Here is a 26468-nt window from a genome sequence, read left to right on the forward strand (position 1 = left end):
AGGTGTCCTCTCTGCAATTTAGAGGAAAAAGAGCGACATCTATGGTAGTAAAGATGCAACAGGATAGGACAGGGGAGCTGAGCCTCACCATGAAGTTCAGAGGCTGATGGAAAGGGTCCAGTATTAGGCAGAGTTCTCATATTTACACATAAAATTAACCACCACAGATTCTAATGGAACCATCCAGACATCATCCTAGATACACTTTGAATCCCCAAAAGAGCTCCAACCAACCCCAAGATTATTCCTTTATTAATGACTTTATATCAAATCCACTAGATTTATACAGTATAAGCACTTAAACCCAGTATTTAATGATGACAAATCCTAAAAAGACCCACTCACTTATCTCCGTGACAGACTGGTTTGTGAGCCCCTCATCCTTTCGGAGAACTCACATGGAAGAAGGGAACAAAGCAAAGAAATAAAGGTGGCACAAAATGAACATCAGCTGTCAACATCACCCAATCCTACGGCACTACTGACAAATGATCTCCACTGTACACTTCTAGGGCTTGCCCACAGGGAGACACAAACATATGGAACTGGAAGTTGGGCCAGAGGTGATGAGACCACAAAAGATCACTTAAGTATCAACATGGGACAGAGAGAAGTAGTAGTGGATTCCACCGGAAGAAAAAGATTACAGATCAGATGGGTGGGTGCTGCGGCACATTTGCCTTCTACCCAGCTAGACTGTTCTTAAATGACCTCTCCCACCTAACCCCACTTATATTCTTGGTGTGGTACACACGGGGTAAAGGGGCACTGCTGATAAGCAGAACATACAAAAACTTATTAAGGCATGGTTCCTGTTCTCACGGAGCTCACAGACCTTCCATTGTTATAAACACTATGTGATAAAGTAAGGAAGACTTGGGGCTTGCCAGGCAAAGGAGGAAGGAGGAAAATGTGAGGACTAGGGGGAAGTGGGCAGCGAGAACAAGCACAAAAAGCTAGATATCCACACAGTGTTAAGCAAATGCCAGGGAAAAGGCGCCCATGGGTGTGGTTTGAAATAAGGCTCAAACATTGGTCAGGGAACGGTCCATGGCCAATTTTTTAAAAGAATCAAAACAAGTTAATAATTCTGATACACTTGGTTAAGGGAGTTGCTCAAAGGAGGAAATGTTTTCACTGAAATTTGGATGAAAAAGAGAGATGTCTATGATAGTAAAGAAAATGTAAAGATATGAGGGCTAAGTCCAGTTCAGCAACCTCAAGCTACACTTACGGCAATCTACAACATTAAGATGAGGCCATTTAGGCCTCAAGATGCTACATACACAGTTCAGGGCCACCTTCCCATCCACCCACCACCTCCATAGATGAGGTTTCCTTTGATGGTTCTTGTACACATGCCAGTTTGAGCCTGGCTCTTACTCTGCATGAGCCGCTGCCAGAAGCACTCAGAAAAAGTGATATACGGACATGAACAGAGAAGACCACTGGCTTCTACTGTCCTCGCAATGTGCCAGCTCCCTGGCCTTGGTCAGGCTCCAGCCAAAGCTCCCTCTAACTGCTGTACCCCTCTAACTAGAAGGTTCTGCTGCACTTGTCTTGAGTGTAAAGCCTGAATATGGTTGGCTGTGTAATAAGCTAAATCTATATTATTTTGGGTGCCCACATGCCCTTTCTGTGTTTTTATTTCCTTCCAGTGTGTTTTTTTCACCTCTTAGTCCTATTCCTTGAACTAATTCTTGAGATAGGGCTGAACAAAAGTCAGTTTCACCTAAGAATAACTTGGTGACAAATAGGGATGCCTTATAAGTGACAGGTCCTAGCAAGTGATAAGTGCCTGAAGGATCTGAGTTCATTTAAAGGAAGTAATTTCTTTGTGAGAGGCACGTGCACAAGCTGCTCTAAATATATGGTTCTAGGTGACAGAGTCAAAAAATCTCAAAGTCCCTAGCATTCCAAGACTCAGACGAAACAGATATCAAGCCTTCAAGAGAAATGATTTTTACATTAACTACTCTGTTCTTAAGAGATAGGAGACCCCATTAACATGTCATAACCATGCTGTACATGAATGTCTCATGCCACCTGCTGGGACAGTCATGCATGTATCACAATGGTTCAAGCTGGCAGGAATTCATGTAAGAAGTCACACATTTGTGTGTGCATGTGCACAACTGTGTGTGTGTCTATGAGTGAAGGAATATTGTGCGTGTGTGTGTGTTTAAGAGAGGAAGACAAAAAGCAAACAAGATGAGGAGGGGGAGGAAATGTGGCCAAGAAAAGTGAGTGATATTGGCATCCAAGGATGGTCGATTTACACAGGTAGGTCAGAAAGAAAACAAATAATATCCACAATGGGTGTGGATTTTGGCCAACAACTGAAAATCCCAAGGTCTCTTTAAGCATCAAAATCAACATACAAAAATCAATAGTACCCCTTTACACCAACAATGAGCTCACGGAGAAAGAAATTAGGAAAAAATTCCACTTGCAATATCTTCAAAACAAAATACTAAGGAAGTGAAAGGCACTTATAATGAAAATTATAGAACTCTGAAGAAAGAAATTGAAGAGGGGATTAGAAGAAACATAACCCGTATTCTTGGATCTGCTAAATTAATAGTTATAATGTTCATATAATCCAAAGCAATTGATAGACTTAATGTCATCCCTTTTAAAATATCAACATTATTTACAGAACTAGAAAAACACAATCCTAAAATTAATATTAACCATAAGAGACCTAAAATAGCAAAGCAATCCTGAGCAAAACAAGCAAAGCTGGAGATATCACAATACAGTACCAGATTTTAAATTATATTACAAAGCTATAGTAACAAAAACAATAGTGCTAGCACAAGAACAGACATGCAGGCCAATGGAATTAAAAGAAGACAATCCCATGCATCTACAGCCATCTGATTCTTTACAAAGGGGCCAAAAGCATACACTAGAGAAAAGCCCCTTAAATAAATACTGCTGGGAAAACTGGTTATTCACAGGCAGAAGACTGAAATTAGTCCATATATCTTGCCTTATACTAAAGTCAAATCAAAATAGATCAAATACTCAGATATAAAAACAGAAACATTGCAACTACTGGGCCATACATATAGGAAACACTTGAAATCATAGGCACAAAGACTTGCTGAACAGAATTTCAATAGTACAAGTAATATTATCATGAATCAACAAATGGGACTACCTCAAATTAAAATGCTTCTGCACACCACAGAAATCAGTCAACAGAGTGAAGAGGCAGCCTATAGAGTGGGAGAAATTTTTTTCTAGCTACTCCTCTGACAAAGGACGAATATCTAGAATGTATAAAAAAAACTTTCAAAAAGTGACCCAATCAAAAAATAGGCAAATAAATTGAATAGATATTTGTCAAAAGAAGTAAAATGGCCAACGGGAAAAAATTCAACATTTTTAGCCATTAAGAAAATGCAAATGAAAACAACTCTGAGGTCCTATCTCATCCTAGTCAGAATGGCTATCATCAAGAGCATAAAAAGCAACAAGTGCTTGTAAGAATGTAGGGGGAAAAGAATCTTTCTACATTGTTGGTGGGAACATAAATTAGTACAACCACTATAGAAATCAGTATGGAGATTCCTCAAAAATCTAAAACTAGAAAGTCCATTTGACTCAGCTATACCTTTTCTAGGGATATTCCCCCCAAAATTAAAGATACCATATTACAGTGATACATGCATGCCCATGTTTATAGCAACACAATTCACAATAGCTAAGCTCTGGAAATAGCCTAGGTATCCATAAACAGATAAATTAATAAGGAAAAGGTGGTGTCTATGCATGATGCAATATTATTTAGCCATAAAGAATGAAATCATGTCATCTGTAGGAAAACATAGAATAGATAAAACTTGAAACTATAATGCTAAATGAAATAAGTCTGTTGCAGAAAGTTAAACATGTTATGGTTTCTCTTCTATGAGAAGCCCAAAATATAAATAAATAGATAAATAAACTAGAGATGATAGAAAATAAGGAGACAGATTTTTTTGAGATATAGAAAGGGATCAAAAGAAATATAGGTATTTTATATGCTTGTACAAATTCTCCAAAATGAACATTACTATGTGTCACAAATATATACTAGCCAAAGAAAAAAGCCCCAACGACTCACAAGAGAGTTAGAATGTTACACAGACCTTGTAAAAGGAGAGTAAAGCCCACTAGAAGATTAAGGTCAGCTCAGAAGCTAAGGCAAAAAAGCAAAACAAAACAAAACACAGCGGTAGGAATGTTTACCAACACATCAGATGGCAGGAGAGCAAAAGCATCCCCCAGACACTCTGCCGCACGTCAGATATAGTCACATGGGCTGAACTACATGTACAGTTGATAGTTTATCCCCTGCCCCTTCACCTCTACTCCAATTTACCAAGTTCTTATTTATCTCATTCTTCTCCATAATGTCTGGATCTGCTTGCTCACACAAAAAATAATTGCTGACATAGTTTTTTTCCCCAACATTTCTCTTGTGCATGCAGAGAGCTTACAATGCTCCAGAAGTAATTCTCCAAAGGATCTACTTCACCTTGCTTATTGCAAGCCACTGACTACAGCTCTTGCCTTGGCTGGGACTCCTTTCCTAATCACCACCCTATACACAGTGTGGAAAGTTAAGAGAAAGGAAATTAGAGTGTGTGGATACCACAGAGCAATCTATTATCTGTCCTGTAAAAACAAATCTTCATCAGCAAATAACCAGCATCTGAAATTCCTCCTCTGAGCCAGCCACCCAAATCTTTTGGCATGACACAGTAGAAGGAGCCACAGGACAAAGAAAAACTAACTGGGATAGAGTCTGGGATGTTGACTTCTGTTTGGCCAGGCCAGGTGGAACAGGCAAGTACGGGAAACATGCAGACCCTAGATCCACTGCCATCAAAGGCTCTGGAGCAGGGAACACCAATCTATAATACAAACTCTGGAAGCCACTTCAAAACATAATGTTCTTTAAGGTCATCTTTGAACCCCTGTACTTTAGAACAGCCTGTAAAATGTTAATTAATCCTCCTGATTCCACAAGCCCATGGGAGATGTAAATGGGTTAACTGATTATTCTGTTGGTATTATTCCTGGAGCTCTAACAGGTTTTTAAAGGCCTTTTTGAAGAAAAGAATTTGACAGCATCACATAGTATCCAAAATGAAATGAATCACTAAGAGCCTCTACAGAGAGGTAGTGGGACAGAGGGAAGAAAACAGGTTTGGAGAAAGATCTGTATCCAAATTCCAGATCAGGCATCTGTGTGAGCCCCAGGCAGTTACTTAAGTCATCTAAGCTTCATTGTCTCTGCAAATGACGATAATATCACCCACACTATAGACCAGTGGTGATGAATCTATGGCACATGTGTCGCAGTGGGCTATTTCTCATCATTGTAAGCTCTAAAAAGTTTGCCATCACTGCCATGGACTGTTGGCAGTGCCCTGCTCTGTTTCTGGTTTACAGTGATCTAGTTATAGCATAATTTGTAGTACTTATTAGACTACAGTACACTATAAAGTACCATAGTAGTTTCCAATTTAGCGCAATCTATCCTCATGTCCCTGCTGTTTTGTACCACTCAATAGGCCCATCCTCTCATGAGTCTCAAGACCTTATATTCCTTACTGTGCCGCTTACTGGTCAGCCAGGTGGTGGGGGGCGGGGGTAGCTTGCCAGCTGTCCTCTGACGCCCAAGTCGCTCATGTGCTGTCTTTATCTAGGAGGTCCACTGCTTTGGCCTTGAAATATATGTTTTCATTTCTGTCCAGCAGGTACCTCATATCCACTATTCCCTCTTCCTATATAATCATCTCCCTGTAGCCCACTTCAAAGCCATTATTCCCTGCTGGGAAGGTCAGCCACACAGGACAGTGGTAGCATTCACATCTGCCCACTCACACACATGATGGCTTGTGTCATTCCAAGCCAGTGGCAAATTGCCACGCTATTTCCAGTTATCAGAAACTCTAACCCGATGGCCTGTGTTCTTTGAAGAAATAAACTTCAGCTCCCAATATAAGAATGAGAACATGGATTCCCAACTACTAACTATACACTTAAGAGGAGCTTCATTCACAAACATTTACTCAGAACCTGCACTTGCCAAAACTTCTGTTTGGCCAGGCCAAGCCAAAACTTGTGAGATGCTGAGATGAGGCAGAGGGTTAAACATTTAGAGACAATTACACAAATATTTCATCTGTCATCAGAAGCTCTTATTAGAATAAAAACATGGTTTTTACCATACAGTTTATAGATGGGAAAGCCAAGTTGCCCCAACTCACACAGCTCCAGACTCCAGGAATGCAGCCTTCTTGATTCCTCTTTCACCACTCTGTAGGAGCAGACACTGTCTCTGAGAACAGTAACCATCAATCCCTTGGTACAGGGTGTGAGTGTTTATTTTCTGAATTCATACATTAAAAGAGATAAATCTTCAGTTAAACTTCTCATCTGGGTCAGCAAAAATACTTACAAAAGAACAAAACTGAATTGGAAAGTGAAAATTAACAGATACTTAAAAGAAAAAAAAAAAGCCCACAAGATTAGTCTGCTCATAGGAAAACTCTAAGCTTATAATGAGATTTTATACCCACAAAGGTGGTAGCATTTCCTCAAATCTCTGCATCAAAGTCAAGGAGAAAATAGTGGTAGCTGGGGGAATCCAGGGTTACGGGAAACTCTTAAACATTCACTTATGTAGTTGACAGAATGAGACAGGGTCATCCTGTTGATTCTGGCTCTCTAAGGTGAAAAATAGCCTCCTCTCCCATCTTTTAATGTTTTCTCTCTGGTAGTCCATAGTGATGCTAGGGTCATGTCAATATTCTCCCACATCTTCCAGTCATCAGTACTGGCTGGATCCCTTAGCTTTACTGATGAGGAATGGACCTTGTTAATTTGAGAGCTGAAACAGTATTTGTTGATGACCAATTAAGTGCCAGGCTTGTACCAAGAGCTATGAAACGACACTGTCTTACGGAACTTTCTGGCACAGTGGAAACATTCTATACTATGCTGTCCAATCCCATAGCTGCTGGCTACACAAGCTACCACTGAGCACTTAAAATGCAGCTAGTACAATCAAGGACCTAGATTTATTTTAATTAAGCTTAAATTGCCTCATGTGGCTGTGGCGGTTACATAAACTACGTGGCTATGTGGAATACCAAGATATGAGAAAATATGGTCACTGCATGTTTTAGTCATGTTCTCATTGCTGAAATAAAATATGCCCACAACTTGTTGGTGTTTTTTTTTTTGAGACAGGGTCTCACTATGTAGTTCAGGCTGGTGTTGAATTCACTATGTAGCCCAGGCTGACCTTGAACTCGTGGTGATCCTCCTGCCTCAGCCTCCTGAGTGCTGGGATTACAGGTGTGTGCCACCACACCTGGCTTCATACCCACAATTTAAAAGGAAAGATTTATTTGGCTCTGAGTTTTAGATGGTTACAGCCAATGGTAAGCCAGCTCCAGGGCTGAAATGGCATGGCAGAGGAAATGGCATGGCATGGCATGGCATGGTGTCCAGAGAGCAGAGAGAAAAGGGAGAAGTCTAGGAGGGAGATTGTTTTGTTTTGTTTTTGGTACTAGGGATCGAACTCAGGACCTTGCGCTTGTAAGGCAGGCAGTAGAACCACTGAGCTAAATCCCTGGCCCAGGGTCTTCATGTTTTATCTGGAGGAACAAGACAAGGAGGACACATGAAAGGTAATTAGGTAAAGATGTCAAGTGAATGACATGGGCAACAAGGTCTGCGGGAATTAAAGACTCCAGGAAAGATGTTACAAACAGCAAGACATGACTGACAGGCCCTAGTAGGGAAGCAGAATTGCCTATGCCAGAGATGGCTGGTACTATCTAGTGTGATTCGGACTGTGTTCACACAGCTCCTCAGCCACATGAATTAGCTGAGTTAATGCAAATTCTCTTAGAGATAAACTGCTTATTTTTGTGGCCAGTAGGGATACTACCAAAAAAAAAAAAAGGCCCAATAAAGAAGGCATTTCAGGTGACATCCAAAATCTCTCTTCGTTCCTGGCAACATAGCAGGCAAAATGGTTCCAGTGGGGAATCACAGAGTTTGTCTGAAGCAAGTAATCCCAAGAGGAAGAAGTGGGCAAAGCTTGGGACATTTGGCAAGTTGAAGCAGGAAAGCAAAAAAAAAATCAGCTTTTGGGTAACACAGATTCAAGAAAGTCTTCGGCTCATAATGGTATTCGCGTGAGGACAAAAGGGAGAGAGAGATTCAAGTTATAAGAAGGATGGACTTGGTTTTGGGCAGAGTTGCCCAAGATTCACTTTATACCACCTTTGCATGCCAAAGGGAATTGGCTGCACTTGAACTCTTAGTGCTTAGAAAACATGACAAATATGGACATCCTCTGAATCACCATCAGGACTGTGTGCACAGCAGCTATCTTGGCTCTCGCATGAGGTGGTCTCATGTCATCCAGCTGCATTTTACCCTGTCTACCTCTCTTATTCCTAATGATGGTGGCTGAGCTTCCTGGCTTCCTCAAAGAGATAACACTGCTCTCCTTGCCCCTCTACTGTGAGGAGAAAAGCATGAGAATCTGAAGACCTCAGACTATGAATATAATAGATCTGCCTGATGTGTGCTATGGTTGCTTTGCTCCTAAATATTGGCCATGAAGATCTCTATCTCAAGGCCTACACTACACTCGGGGATATTCTTTTATAATCTATCTCCATCTTTTTTAGTAAGATAAAAGGATCGTCAAAACTCAGTGTTTAGAGTCCTGGACTCAAAAGTTAACATTCCTAGGGAAGCTAACTTCAAAGATTAATTAGTACTTTGGAGGAGAATTTTCATATAAACAGAAAATACTTAGAACTGTCCTACTGGGCTAATGGACAATAGGTCTGATCCTGAAATCTGGGCAGACCCTCTTTAGGAAACAGCATTTGCAACAGAAGACAGAGCACTTCCTTGGCTACCCAAACTAAAAGTGACTCTGGGTCATGATCTGGTCATCACCATGAGGTAAGAGATGCGGCACCGAATTTAACTGCCCAAGTCTTCGATTCACATCTCACAACTGTCATACTGTGATTTAACAGTTTGTGTGACCATGGGAAAGGCTCTTCACTCCTCAAAGCCTTTGCTTCCTCATCTATAAAAGGCCCTATTGACTACTCAGCCACTACTTGTTCACGGAAGATATCTCCAAAGGATCGAATATATCCACCTGTCCTGCACACTAATACCATGGACCCTCTCCTTAGAAAAGATCTTAGATCCTGGTTGAATGTTTGTACTTATGTGTGATTATCTGATTGGCATTTATTTTCTTATCTGTAAACTTCATTACAGCAGGGACTAGGTCTATTTTTTTTCTCACTATTATATCCCAAATTCCAACACGTTATGCAGCACATAGTAAGTTTTAAATTAACTTGTGTTGAATAATTGAGTAAGTGATTAATTGAGCTCCTGTATATGAAAATGATCTGCAAAACATGAAGCACAATAGACATGTCTGTGATTGTTATTTGGTGTAGACAATGACAAGAGAACTAATCCTCTTAGCTGCTGGAAACCATTCTGCTTTCATTAAAGTAACAAAACTGCTGCATTTGAAGGACACCAAAAGGAAAGGAACTCTTACAAGCTGCCCCACAGTGCCCTATTTTAGGATTCTCTTCGTGACCATGTCAAAATACCCTGCTCATCTGTGTCTAGATAGAGTATTGCTTTATTCTGATCCATAGATGGTCACTGCAGGAGCCTGGTTGAGTCATAAGGGGATTTAAAAGAGTGAGATGTCTGTTGGCTAAATCTGCAGGGCACCTGGTGTTGGACCAGGAAATATGCATTCCAGCATGGGTAGGCCAAGAAAAGCACTTGGGGTCCCACCATCCCCCACCTTTGGTTCAATCCAACTCTATATCCAAAGTTTCATGGGCATTAGGAGCCAAAGGAAACTGCACTGGCCAAAGTCCGGGAGAGCTTGCTCCCCCATGCTGATCCATTCAAGGGAACAAAGCCCTTCGAAGTTGCACTGAGCTGATCTGGTGATGGAAGGCCTTTATGCAGGTTTCCAAGGAGATGACTCAGATGCTGTTGCCATAGAAACTGTTGCTATCATCTATTGTCCATCACCCCTTGACAGTAAGGAAAGGAGGGGGGACTGTGGTTTCATGGGGAAGGAAATAAGAAGAGTTGGATTTAAGTCAAGATGAAAAAACTATATTGAAGTGGGTGCCTGAAGACTTCAATGGTATATATAACAAAATGTCTGATCTCCAACGGAAATGAATTAGGGCCATAAGTGTTTATGGTTTGTTATCTGTGTTGGTGAAGTTGAGGTGAATAAAGCAGCATATATGAATACTCTCCAGCTATCTGTTACACCCTGTCAACTAAAATGTCTAGAGGGAACACTCTGGTGTGAGGCTCTTCACCATGGTCCAGACCATGACTTCTGAAGCTGCAGGAAAATAAGGAGACTGAGGAATGCCAAGGTATTCTTCCCCGCTGAAAAATTTCTTCAAGTGAAGAAGCACATTAGAAGCCTCCCTGACTTTTGCCACTACCATTGAAGTGTTGCACTTTTTAAATCTAATGCAAGATTATAGGTAAATCAGAAAAGCTCCTGAAATAATAGACACATCGAAAAGAATATGGATAATGGAAGATATGCTGGACTTGACATCAAATCAGAAGACCAGAATTTGAAGGTTAGTTTCAGTACTTATTTGTATGACCGTGAGCACTTTATTTGCCCAAGTCTCAACTATCTCTTCTATTACATAAGGTGAGTTATTTCCAGTCTACTCCATATGGTATAAACCCTTATCAAGAAATTATGCTTTACTTGTCAAAACACCACACCTAAAATGCCATATCCAGATCAAAAAAAGTCTTTTGATTTTAATTAGTCCAGGAAGAACCACCTGGAGTGGCTGTATCATCAGGCTTTCTATGTAAAGAGTAGTTCACCAACGACTGTGATATTAAAATTGTGGAAGAAGCCTGGCATGGTGGTATTCACCTGTAATCTCAGCAGTCTGCCAGGTTGAGGCAGGAGAACCTCAACTTTGAGAGCAATCTGAGCAACTCAGCAAGACCATGTCTCAAAATATTTTAAAATCAATTAATTAATTAATTTTTGAAATGGCTGGGGATGTAGCTCACTGTGAAAGTCTTGGGTTCAATGCTGGTGCTACAAAATATAAACAATTAGTGGCAGAAAAGAAATTGAATACATGCTCACGGCCTCTTTCTTATCAAGGCCATCAGAGCATGTATAGGCATCAAGTCTGACAATCAGACAAACTTTTTCCCAAAATAGTCTTGAGAGGTTAAATTTCAATAGGGCTAAGATTTTGAAATTGAAGGAAAGTTTCTTTGGAATAGTACAGGTGGAAAGAAGACACTGCATGAGGGAAACACAAAATGAATCCTCCAAGTTAGTGTCAAATTTTATATATATACAGAATGGGAGTTTCGGAAGCTCTGGAGTCTGGGAACAGAAGAGTAGAAATTATACTACTGCTACCCCACCCTCTTCCCTATCTTTTGCACATCCTTTATAAGGAGGCCATCAATCTGGAAATTCATCTTATGAAACAACCACACACAAGCCACCAGGAGGGATGTGCAGCATGCCGTGTCTGCTCTAGGAAGGGCTTCTCCACTCTGGGCTCTCCAGGAGCCAGACAAAGAAGCCATTCAGGTGCTCCTGGATGGGGCAGTGAAAAGAAAATGCAGTTCCGTCCCTCTGGTTCTATAAAAGTTCCTTATTTATGTTTTTCTTTCAAGTAACACTGCTACACATTGTCGGGATCCTCTCAGAACAGGAGCATCTATCTGGAGGGATGAGATAGGAGGGATTACAAAAGGCAAAGCAAGCAAATGCCTTTCCAATCACAGGAATGATTGGTGGCCCTGGCTAATCCTACACACCAAGAAGGAAGGACTCAGGAAAATTCAAAATATACTAGGAGTTCTAGCCCTTGTGTACAAGTCCCTCTTGATAGCCGTCAGGAATCCAAAACTAGGCTATGAAAAAAAAGTTGTTGAAGAACAGGAGCTGATACCCTTGTGCCCAAGGAGCTGGACTCCCACTCTTCTGGAGTTTCAAATATAATTCCCACAAAATGATTTCTAGAGCTTCCCAAATCCCTGGTCCCCACAATTTTTCCCGACCTTAAAATGGATGTTGTTTCTTCTCAACAACAGCTTGTCTGCTTCTCTGAGGTAAATCTTTCCACTAAGGAAAAACCCGTTCTGCTTCTTCTCTCCAGATCTGCCCTCAGCACACAGCACAGAAAGGGAGAACCAGTGTGGACTGGACACATCCCCTACCAAGTTTCTCAAAGCAGAAATAAAAAACAGGCTATGAGATCCAGTGAACAACTCCCCCAGGTCACAGAGCCTCACAGGAGCAGGTGTGGGCCATTAAAGCTGTTGTGAACACTCACGTATGCGATATGCCTGGAAACTTAGCAAGACCCTGTATCAAAATTAAAAATAAAAAAGAGCTAGCTGGGGAAGTAGCTCAGTGCAAAGGCCCCCAGTTCAATCCTCAGTATACTAAAAAACAAGACACATGCCTTCTTTTCAATTGGGTAGATACCTAGATGTGGAATGGGTGGATTCTATGGTGGGTGTATGTTTAATATTTTAAAAGATTGCCAAACTTTTCCAGAGGGGCTGTCCCATTCAGCACTGCATGAGTACTCTAATTCTCTCATATCCTCCTTGGCCCTCACTGCAGTATTATTTCTACCACGGTATACTTCTATCAACATATGGTCATCTTATCCCTGTGTACATTAATTTCATTTCCTTGACTACACTAAAATATCTTGGACAGAAAGCAGAGTATTTTTTTTCTAGCCATTCCAGGCACTCATGCCATAACACTCAGCACAAGCTACCACATCTATAGAAGCTGTCTAGAGTGCTTCCTAACAACTTCCACCCACTCTTTACGGAGGCTCTAGCTGGCCCGTGCATTCCAATGGTCACCTCTAGCACAGGATTCATTCTTCTGTACTGTCCCTATGTATGGATTTGCCTTTCTCTTCACTGAACTCTGATATCTTTAAAGACAAAGCTGAACCATGTCTTGTTTTCTGTATCTTCATGCTCAACACATGCCTAAAAAAGATTAAACAAGAATATGGCCTTCAACTGACCCACACCTGTCAAAGGACCCTCAGCTGTCTCATGAGTAGGAAATAGTCACTCCCCCCTCCTGCAAAGCATTTTCTTTCCTTAGTTGCCATTCTTGTCTCTGGGAAGAATTCTATCCACAAGGGGATGTGGCCTGTCATCCTGAGGAGGTCAATAGTGAGCAATGACATCTTTACCCCCAAAATATTCTAATAGTGGTATAAATAAAATGCTTTAAAGGAGCTGGTGATCAGCATTAAGTGTGTTATTTTAAGCCTTTAAGTTTAGGGAAAAAAAAATCTTCATCCATTATCACCTAACATCATTAAAATAGCCTACCTGGGACTTAGAGGAAACCATTACCAACTCCATTGCCAAAAGGAATACTTTATTTTAATGACATTTCGACACACACAAAAATCAAGCCAGTATTATGGCCTAAACAGATGTTCTCGGTCTGACCCATTTCTCTACCAAACCTGATTAGTTGACAGGATTTTAAAATGTCTCATTCACAAAGCAACATAGAAAAGGTAGCTGCTGACAGACATCTGGGTGGCTTCAGTTTTGCCTATTACAGTGAAAGCTGCTATGAACATTCATGTATGAGTCTTTGTGCAGACATATGCTTCCATTTCTCTTGGGTAAATACCTAAACATGGAATGGTTGGATCATATGGTAGGTGTACGTTTAACATTTATAGAGACTGTCAAACTGTTTCCCAAGGTGGCTATCCCATTCTGCATTTCCACGAACAGTGCAGGAGAATTATAGTCCCCTAACAACATCCTCATCAATACTTAATATGGCCAGTCTTTTAAAATCTTAGTCATTTTACAGTTATATAGTAGTATCTCATTATGGCTTTAATTTGCATTTTCCTTATAACTAATGATTCTTAGCATCTGTCCATGTACTTATTCGTCATCTCTATATCTTTACTGGTGAAGGTGCTGCTCAAATCTTTTGCCCATTTTTAAAATTGGGTTTTTAAGCCACCAGCACTCAAGAGGCTGAGGGAGGAGGATTGCTGTGAGTTGGAGGCCAGCCTGGGCCACATAAGAGAGTTTAAGGCCAGCCTGAACTACATAGTGAGACCTTGTTTTTAATTGAGCTTTGAGAGTCTTTTCTATATTCTAGATTTAAGTCCATTAGATAGAAATGTCCACAGCAACTGTCTCCCTTAAATTAAAAACAAATATCTTACTGGTTTCCTTTTTCCCCATACTACCTTTCACTCTTCTACCACCAAGGTAGCACTGCAATCTAATCATCTTTACAGGGCAATGGGCAGTTATGGTCATCCCATAGGCCCCCATCATGCTGTTTGGTCATATTTGTAAGCAAGCAGGATATCCAGAAGGAATTAACACAAATTCACTTCTACTCAAAAGATGTATGCACTAACTGGAAGCAGGGGGTTTTTTCCCTGTGTAACATCTGGCCATATCTGTAGACATTTTTCTTTGTCACAACTGGACAGGGGAACAGTCGCTACTGGCATCTAGTAGGTAAGGACCAGAGATACTGATAGACAAATGCATAAGTCATCTGCCCATGACAAAAAATTATCTGGAAATTTTGCTTTGAATTGATTTACAAATGCTGTCTTGTAGAAGCCAATATATACCGTAGAAATAATTCTGATCCGAGAGCCAGAGAACCTGAGTTCTTTTCTGACCTCTGTCACTAAGCAGTTATATAAGCCTCAATCAAAGCAATTTCTTAAAGCACCAAACATCTCATCTGCCAAAATATGGGGCCAATCTAAATAATCTCTAAAAATGCTCCTCCAGTATTGAAGAAATGCAATCCTACAACTGTTTATTCAAAACAGTTGAGCTTGGAGCAGTCATAAAAACATCCTTAGGTTCCATACTGAAGTTTTACAAGATAATGACAGGCTGGTTCAAGGGATTTCTCAGAGAGGGTAGAAATCAACTGCTGATCTCCGTGGCTGCCTTGCTCCACAGCCAGTGGGATCCAAGGGCTCCATACACAGATCCACCCCACCAATCAGACACGTTCTCTGTCCTCCATTCCATCCTCAACTTCAATGATATAAACACAGAATCAAGGACAAATTTAACTTTCATAGCACAGCAGGTGAAAACCCTTCCAGGGCCAATTGGCAAGCTGGTCTCCAAGTCAGACGTGAGATTGTGCCAATGATGCAGTGTCTCTGAAAATCCAGAGAGAGCTTCCAATATGAGAAAAGTCACCTCATGGGGGACCCTGGGATTCACCTCAGTGAAACAATGGCTCTTGCTGCAGACGCAAGCAGTACAAGCCCTGAATCCTAATCAAGTCTCTGCCATTCACGCCCCCTTTGGGGGGACAAATAGCCTCCAACAATTCTTACAACAGCTGTTTTGCAGGTTAAATGAGGTTGAAAATTGCTCCTGTGGGTCCCTGCCAGAGAGATCAGACAGCCAACATCTCGGACAGCCCATGGGTAAAGTTCTTTAATTTCAAACTTACTAAAAATTAGAAACATTAATTAAGGAAGAACATTTACCAGGAATGCCCTGCTTCTCAGCAGGAGTCCTAGGAGCTGCCTCTAGATATCCTGGTGGAAGCATCATGACTTCTGCCGTAGTTGATGGGTTAAGAGGAGGCACAAAGCTGGTCCCTGGTGAGGAGGAAGAGATGCTGCTCTTCAAAGCAGACTGATCTGAAAGGAGACTTTCCCCCTCCTCTCTGTGCCTCTTCCCCGAGGTGAGGGCACACAATTAAGCACCACCATCTCCCTTGCTTGTTTTTCTTCTGGGAAGGGAAAGGAAGGCTTCCCACATGCACATCCACAGGAAAGAGATGGCAAAGGTGAGACACAGAGTGTGGAGGTGAATCCCTTGATCTCCCAGGGGAAATGTTCTTTTCCAGGAGTTCATCATCCATTGCCCCTCATGACCACCCCACCGACCTCTCTTGCTTCTCCTCCCTGTCATCCAACCATTGCATGGTGGGACTCTGAGGCACCTGCTCTTCTCTTCCAGCTGCAGCTGACTCCTCTTACCCACTTAGTCCTCGGCCTGACAAAACCCTCACCCCACATGCCTAAACCAAAGTCACTACAGACTTTTGCAAACAGTTTATAACTGTTTATAATCAGGACATCAGGTTTAAAGCAGAGAGCACTATTCATTACCAGCTCAAAGACCGAGAACAGCAGGCTCCATTAGGGACAATCATAACTTCTTGTTTAATCAGGCTCCTGCTTTGCCTGCTGTGTGAATAGGTGTATGTGGATGTGCATGGTGTGTGTGGGGGGGTGCTAAACTCAAAGCAAGATGTAAACTAAATTCCTCTTGATTAAAGAATGCTCACTTCACTTTTTCTCTTTTGCCTGCTCCCATCCTTCCCAGAGCCAATTAGCAATAAAAAGCTGGAAGGTAGCTGGAGGTTTTATGCTCCCCGATGAACTGCAAGACAGGCAATTTCTTCTCTCATAATTTCAGTCCTTTCTCCACTGGCTCCCCTGAGTTGCTGCTCCCCTCATTCTTGGGGGCTGATGATTACAGCTACTATTTCCTTATAACAAATGATATCTGTAATCTGGCCACAATTTTATTGTGTTCCCACTTTTGTGGGTCAGAAATGTGGAGAGGCTCAGCCAGGCAGCACATGCTGGGAGCTGTCATGCAGTCACAGTGAGGCGCTGGCCAGGGCTTCGGTCACCTGCGGTCACCAGGCTGGAGATCCACGATGGCTCATTCACATGTTGGCAGATGATGCAGGCTGTCAGCTGGGAGCCCAGCTGGAGTTGTCGCCCAAGTGCCTGCACGTGGCCATGTCAGGCTAGTCGGCTTCTTACTTGGCAGCTAGTGTACCTCAGAGTAAGCAATACTCAGTCCCCTGGCCACTTTTTGAACTGAACCTCAGAAGTCTCCTACTTCCACTGCATTCTGTTGGCTTATCAGCATGCCACTAAGCTCAGCCCAGGTTCAGATGTCACCTCTCAATGAGTGTCAAATAACTTGCAACCATGTTCTAAAACTCCTAACCTGGGGAACAGATCTCAATGTCTCCAGCCACTTGAGGTCAGAGAATGCGTCTATCTCTCAAGCCTAGCCCAGGGTCTGACACATAGTAGATACAGTAAATAGATGGTAGATGGATGAACAGGAGAACAAATGAGCTTCTAGAGCAAAGAAATTTTTAGATCTATGTTTTTTTAGAGGAAAGGTTATTTAATCTGAGAGAGCCCTATTTTCTTTCATTGCTACAGTGAGGACATTAGATTCAAATTTCATGGGATTATGACTGGGCATGTAGTTTATGAGGATTTCTGTTTTCCCAGGGTTGCTGAAAGGCAAGACTGGAGAAGGCCCCACATGGCCCACCTCTCCTTGTTCCCAGAGCTGCAGTGCCCACCCTGTAGCATCTGTCACCTCTTCTGGATCCCTTCCTGTCTCTCCATCCTGAGTTCTTCCCGGAGAGGCAGTGTGAGGAGTACCAACCTGGACCCTGCTGCCGAAGGAATGCAAATCCTGACTCTGCCCTTTGCAGCATAGCCTTGGACAAGCTGAGGACCTGCCCCTTCCCTGCCTCATCCTCCTCTATAAACTGAGGATAGTAACAGCACACCTCACCCCGTCACAAGGATTAAATGAGTCAATATGTACCTAGGGCTGGGAGGCTGCCTCGCATAGAGCAAGGGTGAAGCAAATGCGATTAGCCATTATCACAATAGCAGCCTTCCTGGATCTCTCTCTCCTCTGAACACCATACTCTCCCCACAACACACACACACTCTAGAGTTCTAAAAGGGCTGAGTTTTGTTGCACTTCCATGCAACTTCCTCTGAAAAGGACTGATCTTTGAAATGCTAAGGATTATCCTCAGTATTGGTGATTATGATTCCTTTTTTTTCCCTCAGCACTATGGGTTAAACCCAGGGCCTTCACACTGAGCTACATCCCCAGCCTTCTTTTTATTTTCCATCTTGACACAGGGTCTCACTAGGTTGTGACACTACTCAGGCTAGGCTTGAAATTAGAATCCCCTTGCCTCGGCCTCCAGAGTGCTGAGATTCCAAGTGCGCATCATGGTGCCCGGCTCTGGAATACATTTTCTCATCTCTCTGCTCACCTGGACTGGCTAACTCCAGTCATTGCTCAATGCTCAATTCAGATTACCTTTTTTTTTTTAGTACTGGGGATCAAATTTGGGGCATTGCGCTTGCGAGGCAGGCGGCAGAACCACTGAGCTAAATCCCCAGCCCTTCAGATTACCTTTTGAAGAAGCTTTCCTTTCTACCCTAAACTTAGGTCAGGCATCTTTCCAATCAGGATCACTGCTGGTCCTAGAGGGCCTTCCTGTGGGTTTCCAAATGGCTCCCCTTCCTCTGGATAGCACATGTCATGAGGAGCACAGCAAGGACTGGATTTTGGCCTCTACTCACCCCTTCATCACTTGAGTAGCCACACTACCTAACAGCACACCCTGCCCTCCTCCAGTGCACAGCCATTGCACTGATTACACCCCTGTGATCCTCCTTTGACTTCCTGTATCCCTCAGCAGGCCCTGAACTCTGCTGGGGCAGGACCACAATGACTCCACACAAAGCTTCTAATACTCAGTACCTCACACAGCATGTAACAAGTGGCTAATAAGTATTTGTTGAATACATAAATGGACCGTGTTAGAACAGGACCACGAGCCTTGTATCCTTTCCTTTCCTTGGGGTTTTCCTATCTTCCACAGTGTCCCAAAAGAAACAAAAAGCCACTGAATAACACATGTTGATGTTTTATCATTACCTGCACATTTGTAGGTTTTGTTTTCAGTGGGAGGAACAGAGAGAAGGTGGTTTTCAGACCTTTCATTCATACAGATGGTGTAACTTGGGCTCCAGCTGGCGAGCATGGTCTTCTCTGAGGGCTCTCATCCAGGTGTCTAATGGTACCTGTACAAATGCAGCCCTCCCCTGTAAATGGCAAAGAGCTACTCGAAGCCCAGCCGAGCCTGCCTGAGCTTGGGTAGAATGTGCAAGTCTAAAATATTCCTTGAGCAGTTCAGAAAGTGCTGGATTGAGAGAGCTACCACTAGGCACTGCCCACAGGGCCAGAAGGCAGGAATCCTGAGCCCCATGCCTGGTGAGCAGGTGTGCCTCAACACACACCCACTGGCCATGCAGAGCTGCTGGAATGAGACTTGGGCCAGTCACATAAGTCAATGTGGGTCCTGAGTTGAGGAAGTTGGCAGTAGCGGTGGCTTATTACAACCAAACAGTAAGGCAGTTTCATCAGGGCAGTTAAGGTTTAGGTTTCAATTTGGGTGGCTAGGGCAGTAGGTAGGTAAGAGAATGTGCCAAGAAGACACAAAACTGTCTAGTGGCAGAAGCAGCACCAATCCAGATGCCCAGAAGCCCGGTCAAAGCTCCGGCTCCACATTACTAGAAAAGTCACCTTCCCTCTCCATCTGTGTCCTCACATACTGTACTAGTTGGCAATATAGAGGCCTTTCTACTTCCTGTAATTATTTTGAGGTTAAAATCAGATAAGCACAAGTAAAAGTAATTTGAAAGTAAATTATTCTCTAAGTTATGCATTATCTCCCTACTTGTCCTGCCTGTCTTGATCCTGTCCTGCCTCCCTCACCCTTCATAGTGACCTCTGTTAGCTCATTTGTCTTAGCTAGTGACACAGGACTCCTCCAAGTACATCCCTACATTTGCTGAGAGCAATGATCACATTTGCTATTTTCTTAGGTCCTTGCGACTCAGCAAAGCCCTTGGCATCAGCAGGCTCACTGGGGATTTGCTTAATTGAATAAAACCATGTGTCGTTATCTGTGTTGGGGTGTGTGGACACACATACACGTTCACCTTGACAGTCTTCAGAGATCAAACCACTGGAACAACAAAGAAATCCCTTTGGTAACAGGGACCAAAGGGTGGAGTAATTATCAAATTCCATTTTATTCAAAATAAGGCTCCAAAATCTTAACTGATCCAGTCCACTGAATTTAGGAATATTTGACATGTTAAAAATCCAGCCCAACCCAGTAACTGCAAACAAGGAACTTGCAATAAGATAATATGTTCTGCAAGTCACAATGGTTGTTTCACAGACACTTTCCTTGGGCAAGCCTTATCAGCTCTATAAGCACTTGTCCGTATCAGCAAGGGCCATCGGGGCTCATATCTGATTTGACAATAATTTTCCTACAGTGTAAGACTTTACCACCATAATCATGACCAGTAAAAGTTAGTATGTTAATAAAAATAGGGTTTAAAGCCAAGAACCACAGAAAATGACGTGTACATACCTTATATGAAATGAATATATATTCTTTCGCTGATACTTTGATGTAGACTGGAGGCCTTTCTTCTAGGTCAGCGATGGCTCACCTTTTAGAGACGAGTGCCCAAATTGCAACCCAAAATCTACTTATTTATTGCCAAATCCCAACACTGCAATTAAACCTGAATACTGAGGTTTTAGTTTAGAAAAACCGACTCGTACATTAACATCTTTTATCTCAAAAGAAAAACAAATAACATGTATGTCATAGGTTCATTACCACTGTTCTAGGTGTAGGTCCCCTGATTAACTTCCCAAAGTCTTCCTTGCATAAGTAACGTATTCACTCTGATTTCTAGTTTGTGTTTTCTTCAAGAGGATGAAGAACTAGAAGACATCTGGTAAACTGGATGCAGAAACCTAATAAGGCTTTTAGTTTCCCTTCAACTTTTTTCCTGTTATTGTTTATAATTCCTAATTCACTGGCAACTTCTTTTATAGCAACTCACTTTTATCAATTTTGTTCAAAATATTCAACTTTGTTTTATAAATATAGCAATTACAGGAAACTAAATGATAAGCACTTAGAAGAGTGCACAGCACATAAGTGTGCAATTAAAGTTAGCTATCTATTTTTTCTCATATTTTATCCATTTATAATAATTACAATAAAGAAAACCATAACTGGCATAAACAGATTTAGGAACTCACACAATTGGCCCCTAATAAATACCCAGCACAAATAGAAGGAATAACATTCTGGTAGCACAGAAATCAACATGGGCATGTAGCAGCTTTAAGCATTAATACATTTGCAGAAGGATGGAGACAAACAAGAAAGTTAGATGGAGACCATTTAACTGATGGAAGAGAGCATCTTCCCTGATTAAGTCTTTCAAATCTTTACCCTCGCCCTTGGACACCATCCCCAGCCAGGGCCCTGTGGAACCTGCACTGGACCCTATCCTGTGCTCCTCTCCAAGCCACACATCTAGAATAGAGCTGCATCTACTCAAAGGAACAAGTTCCTTTCCTTAACTCCCTCATCCTCACATTCTCTGTGTGCTCTGGCTCCAGCCCACACATATACAGAACAGTACTTAGCAGAACTGTTAGCTACATGGACTGCAACATATTGTAAATGATACCTTCATTGAAAACAACAACACAGTCAAATCAAGAGTGCTTGCGTATGAAATATGGTGCTTCCTTCAGGCTGGAAGGAATCCACCATCATGGACAGCAGCACTGAGCCTCACGGTGGCCCTAGCCAGCACTGGGCTTCCCAATCACCCCTTCTCACCTCCCAGGCAGACAAGCCCAATGCAAAGGACTCACCTGTATCTGGTGCTCTCTTACATTTCCACTGAAGGCCCAAAACGATAGTAATATCAGTCATCTTTGTCTGTAGAGTACACTTAAGTTTTTCAAAATATGCAGTCAAAACTTCCCTTGCAAAGTCTCCCTTTAAGTGCTCTAGCTCGTGACGTCTAACACCAGAGGTTGCACTGTCTTCCCAAGCTCCAATTATATAGTTAAGTGACCTAAGCCTTTATCAGTTAGAAGTCAGTATTAAAATACATCAGATGCCATGAGCACAATCTTTGGTCCTTTGTCTCTAATGAGACTTTACCCAATTAAAATTTCAACACTGGTCTAACCTGAGGGATCTTGGCTTTCAGCTCGCAGATCTTGAAAACACAGGACCAACTCAGAGTTCCTACTGCAAAGATTCAAGAGTCCTCTCTAGCAGAAGTGAGCTGGTATCAGCAGTAAAGTGGGAATGAACTGGTTGAAATCATCACTCTCTCACCAAATACCAAAATGGATTCAATATGTGTATTGTGCTTCCATGAGGGCTGAGGTCACCCAAGGTACTAGAAGCATCTACTGTCAAGACGTCACCATCTTCGCTCTTAGATGATGAGCAATTCAGTGATAGGAAGCTCCTCTGACATCTGAGTGAGTGGCTGATCCAGGGCAGTGAGGCAGACAAGCAGGCACCCTCTGCTGCAATGAGTGGACCTGCCCATGAGCTGGGGGGGGGGGGGTGTCTCAATTTAATAGAGACTATGCCTCTAAATAATGAAGACAGAAAGAAAAACGGAGGGAACAACAGACAACAGATTCTATTCCCCTTCCCCGCCAAAAAGGACTGGAGTGTTCTTCTCAAGAAGGCAAACGGTAATCCAGGTGTGATGGCACATACCTATAATCCCAACACTCCAGGAGGCTGAGGCAGGAGGATCACAAGTTGGAACCCAGCCTGGGTAACTTAAGGAGAACCTATCTCAAAATAAAAATAAATGTTAAAAAATGAGTTGAGGATGTAGTTTAGTGTGAAGGTACCGAGTTTAATCTCCAAAAATGCATAAGGGGGAGAGGGCAAAAAGGGGAAAATGGGGGGAAAATGACTCAGAGGATCAGAAGTTCCCAACTCCCAACTGTACATATGCACAGTCTGTACAAAGGGTTAAGTATCTCATAAAAGTTCTTGGCAGAAAAGAAACCACCTCATAGGCCAGGCGAATGCTCAAAGACTTGGCCACAGGCAAGGGGCATGAGTTCAAAATTCTGTCTTGCTAGCTAAAGTCCCACAGAATCATATTACTCTTTGAGATGGGATCATGAAGTACTGAAAATGAATGTCAAAAGTTCATCAAGTATTTCTAGGGCTGAGGGTTGTAGCAGGGTGCAGGAAGTGAACGTGACTGCTAATAGGTATGGGGTTCCTTCTTGGGATGGTGAAAATGTTCTTAACTGTGACAATGGTAGGACAACGTTGAACATAAAAACCATTAAATTACATATTTCAACTGAGTAAATCATTAGCATGTGAATTATAGCTCAATGAAAATGTTATTTTTAAAGAAGTACATTGAGTGGAGCAAGGCACCTTATCTGGACAGCTGCTGGAAAATGGTCAGGTTAGAGACTGAGATGGTTTCACCCTGCACCAAGAGGCAGAGTCACAGTGCCAACTGCTCCTCCAACCACGGCCATATAAGAGCAGCAGACACTGGGGTGGGAGGAGCTCCCTAACAAGTACTGTTTACTTTACCTCTAAGACTGAGCCTCGGGGCTCTCCACATCTGCAAATCCTTGGGCCAGCCAGTCATATTGGTGTGACCTGGGAACTTGCTGAATCAGAATAGTAATGAGAATAGTAATGAGAACCCAGGAATCTATGGGGTTTTTCTATGCTGTTTGGTGGGTTTTTATTTTGGGGGGGGCGGGTACTGAGGATTGTGCCAGGACCTTCACACTGAGCTACATCCCCAGCCCTTTTGTGTGTGTGTGTGTGTTTTAATTATTATTATTTTGAGATAGAGTCTTGCTAAGTTAAGTTGCCTAGGCTGGGTTCAATTTTGTGATCTTCCTGCCTTAGCTTCCCAGAGTGCTGGGATTACAGGCATGCACCACCATGCCCAGTTTATAATCTGTATTTTAACAAGCACTCTGGGATAGTGCTGGTAAACCTTTTAGAGACGGAGTGCAACCCAAAACCCACTTATTTATTGCAAAGTGCCAACACTGTAATTAAACCCGAATACTGAGGTTTTAGTTTAGGAAAAACAACTGTTACACGATGCTCAGCTGCTGGGGCGACTTGGGTCTAGTACTGACAGAGAGGGTTCTGCTTGCCTGCTGTGGTATGCATGCCATAGGTTTGCCACCACTGCTTTAGTAGATTCTGATGAACAGATTAATTCTGAAGGCCACAGACTCTGGAGCCAGACTGTCCTCTTATTTGCCATGTGATCTTCACTAAGTTACCAGTGTATGAGTTTCCCACATGTGGAAAATGGGGGAAAGAAGTATCCCTATATGTCATGAGTTGTTATGAAGAGTCTTAGAGCAGTGTCTGATATATAATAAAGTGAATAAATATTTACTTTTTAAGAATTTTTATAATCAGATTCAGGGTTGGTCTCACAGACTTTCAGCCTTTCTAGGACAAACAGCATAAAGTTGAGCCACGCTGACAGAGTTGAAGCCCAGGAGAGAATGCCATAGAAGGAGCAAGCTGTCTAGAGCTGTGAGCAGACCCTCCTCCCCACCACCATGCCACCCCATAGCACCAGACAATCACAACACTCTCATCTCCAGCTTTCCTGAGAAAAACAAAGAAGATTCTCTGCTTTTTATGAAGGAGCAGAGAAGATAAGATGCTTTATATAAAAGAAGCAAAATAAATCAATTCTAATAACAGTCTTTTAATCCCTTGGTCCCTGAGAGGAAGAAAGGAAATGAACAATGCCAAGTATTCCAATCACAGCCCTTACCAAGCAGTTTTTAACAGCATCTTTTACCCCCATAAACTCAAAGAGATTAGGCTTGCTGCTTCCTTGAGGATTATTAGTTTGCCTTTTCAAGTTCAGAATGGCAAGAGCTTGCATCTTACAAACTCAGGTTCATGCACATACTGAAGTCCAGCCCTTTTCCTGTGGACTCACAATCCCGAGGCCCAAGGGTCTAGACGCCCAACAGTCTCTGTACTGTGAGACCACTGTGCATTAATGTGTGTTTATTAAAGATAATTTGAAAATCCATAACCATGGGAACAAGAAACCAAAACTGCCTACTACCACTTCCCTAAGATAACTATTATCCATATCTTCTTAATGTATTGCTTTTCTATCTTTTTCAATACCTATGTTTCTGTTTGGAGTTTTATTATTGCTATCTAATTATTTGCAATTCTGTAAGTCGCTATTTAATATGTCTTTTATAAAATTCCTGCAACTTTTTAGAACATCATTTTAATTATATGTAATATTCCATTATATGGCCAGATAATTACTATAATCTTCCAGTTATCCATTTATTGCCTATCAGTTTCAAATATATGCTTTGCCTTGCTTTGTTCTGAATATATTGGGTTAAATACATTATTGAAATTAAAGCAACAAAAATAAAACCAGATAAATAGGACATTAAATTTTAAAACTTCTCTGCATCAAAGGACATGGTAGAGTGAAAAGGCTTCATATTGAGTGAGAGAAAATATTTGCAAATTATACATCTAAGAAAGGTAAAAGTCCAGAATATATATAAGGAACTACAAATCAACAGTAAAATAAACCAATTAAAAAGTGGCAAAGAACTTGAATAGACATTTCTCCAACAATGATAATGTAAGTGGCTGAGAAGCATTTGAAAATATATTTAACATTAATAATAATCAAAAAATCAAAATCAAAACTACAATGAAAAATCACTTCTTGTCTTTACGATGGCCAGTTTTTTGGGTTTTTTTTTGGTACCCGGGATCGAACTTGGGTCCTTACGCTTGCGCAGCAGGCAGCAAAACCACTGAGCTAAGTCCCCGGCCCTGAAGGCCAGTATTTTTTTAAAAAATAGGAAAATAACAAGCACAAATGAACTTGTGGAGAAAACTGGAACCTTTTTGCCCTGTTGATGGGAATGTAAAATGGTGTGCCTGCTATGGAAAACAGTATGGTGGCTTCTCAAAACATTAGAAATAAAATTATTACATATACAGCAGACCTGGAAAAGTGGTTTTTGTTTTTGCTTTTGCTTTTGGTTTTTGGAGACTGGGTCTCACTGTGTAATTTACTACGAATTCACTCTGTAGGCCAGGCTGGGCTCAAACTCAACCCAAGGTGATCCCCCTGCCTCAAGTGCTGGGATGACAGGTGTGCCCCACCGTGCCTGGTTTTGAAGCAGCATTTTAAAGAAATATTTGTATACCTATGTTCATAGCAGCATTATTCCCAAAAGATCAACGGTGGAAGTGACCATATTATCCATTGACAGATGAATTTTTCACAAAATATGTTCCACACAATAGAATATTATTCAGCCTTTAAAAGGAAGACAAGAAGAATGACATGCTAAGTGAAATAAGTCAGTCAACAAAAGACAGGTACTGTATGATTCCACTTATATGAGATGCCTAGAATATTCAAATTCATAGAAATACGGCATCAGATAGTGGTAGGCTAGGGCTGGGAAGAGAGAAAAGAATAGTGTCATATCTGAAAGATGAAAACGTTCCGGAGACTGGCTGCATAGCAACTACTGAATTGTACTGATCTTCAAAATGTTTAAGATGGTAAATT

General features: G+C 41.9%; 1 protein-coding gene and 1 long non-coding RNA gene across 10 annotated transcripts in view; one reads left to right on the forward strand and one right to left on the reverse strand.

The window, feature by feature from the left end:
- The window catches only part of CUNH1orf226 (chromosome unknown C1orf226 homolog), a 331114-nt gene that overhangs the window by 141448 nt on the left and 163198 nt on the right, over positions 1 to 26468 (reverse strand). The window lies entirely within an intron of this gene.
- LOC147823934 (uncharacterized) lies at positions 10088 to 18999 on the forward strand. 2 transcript variants are annotated; one of them, XR_015443090.1, is made up of 4 exons: positions 10088 to 10691; positions 12261 to 12404; positions 15514 to 15590; positions 17436 to 18999. It is a non-coding gene; the product is annotated as an uncharacterized LOC147823934 (long non-coding RNA). The 2 variants fall into 2 exon arrangements; XR_015443089.1 differs by lacking the exon at positions 12261 to 12404 and having other exon boundaries at positions 10097 to 10691; positions 17436 to 18997.

Source organism: Heterocephalus glaber, unplaced genomic scaffold (genome assembly GCF_053883595.1).
Source record: "Heterocephalus glaber isolate CG9 unplaced genomic scaffold, H.glaber_assembly_v1.0 deba00001561, whole genome shotgun sequence".
In the NCBI taxonomy this organism is placed as follows: Eukaryota; Metazoa; Chordata; class Mammalia; order Rodentia; family Bathyergidae; genus Heterocephalus; species Heterocephalus glaber.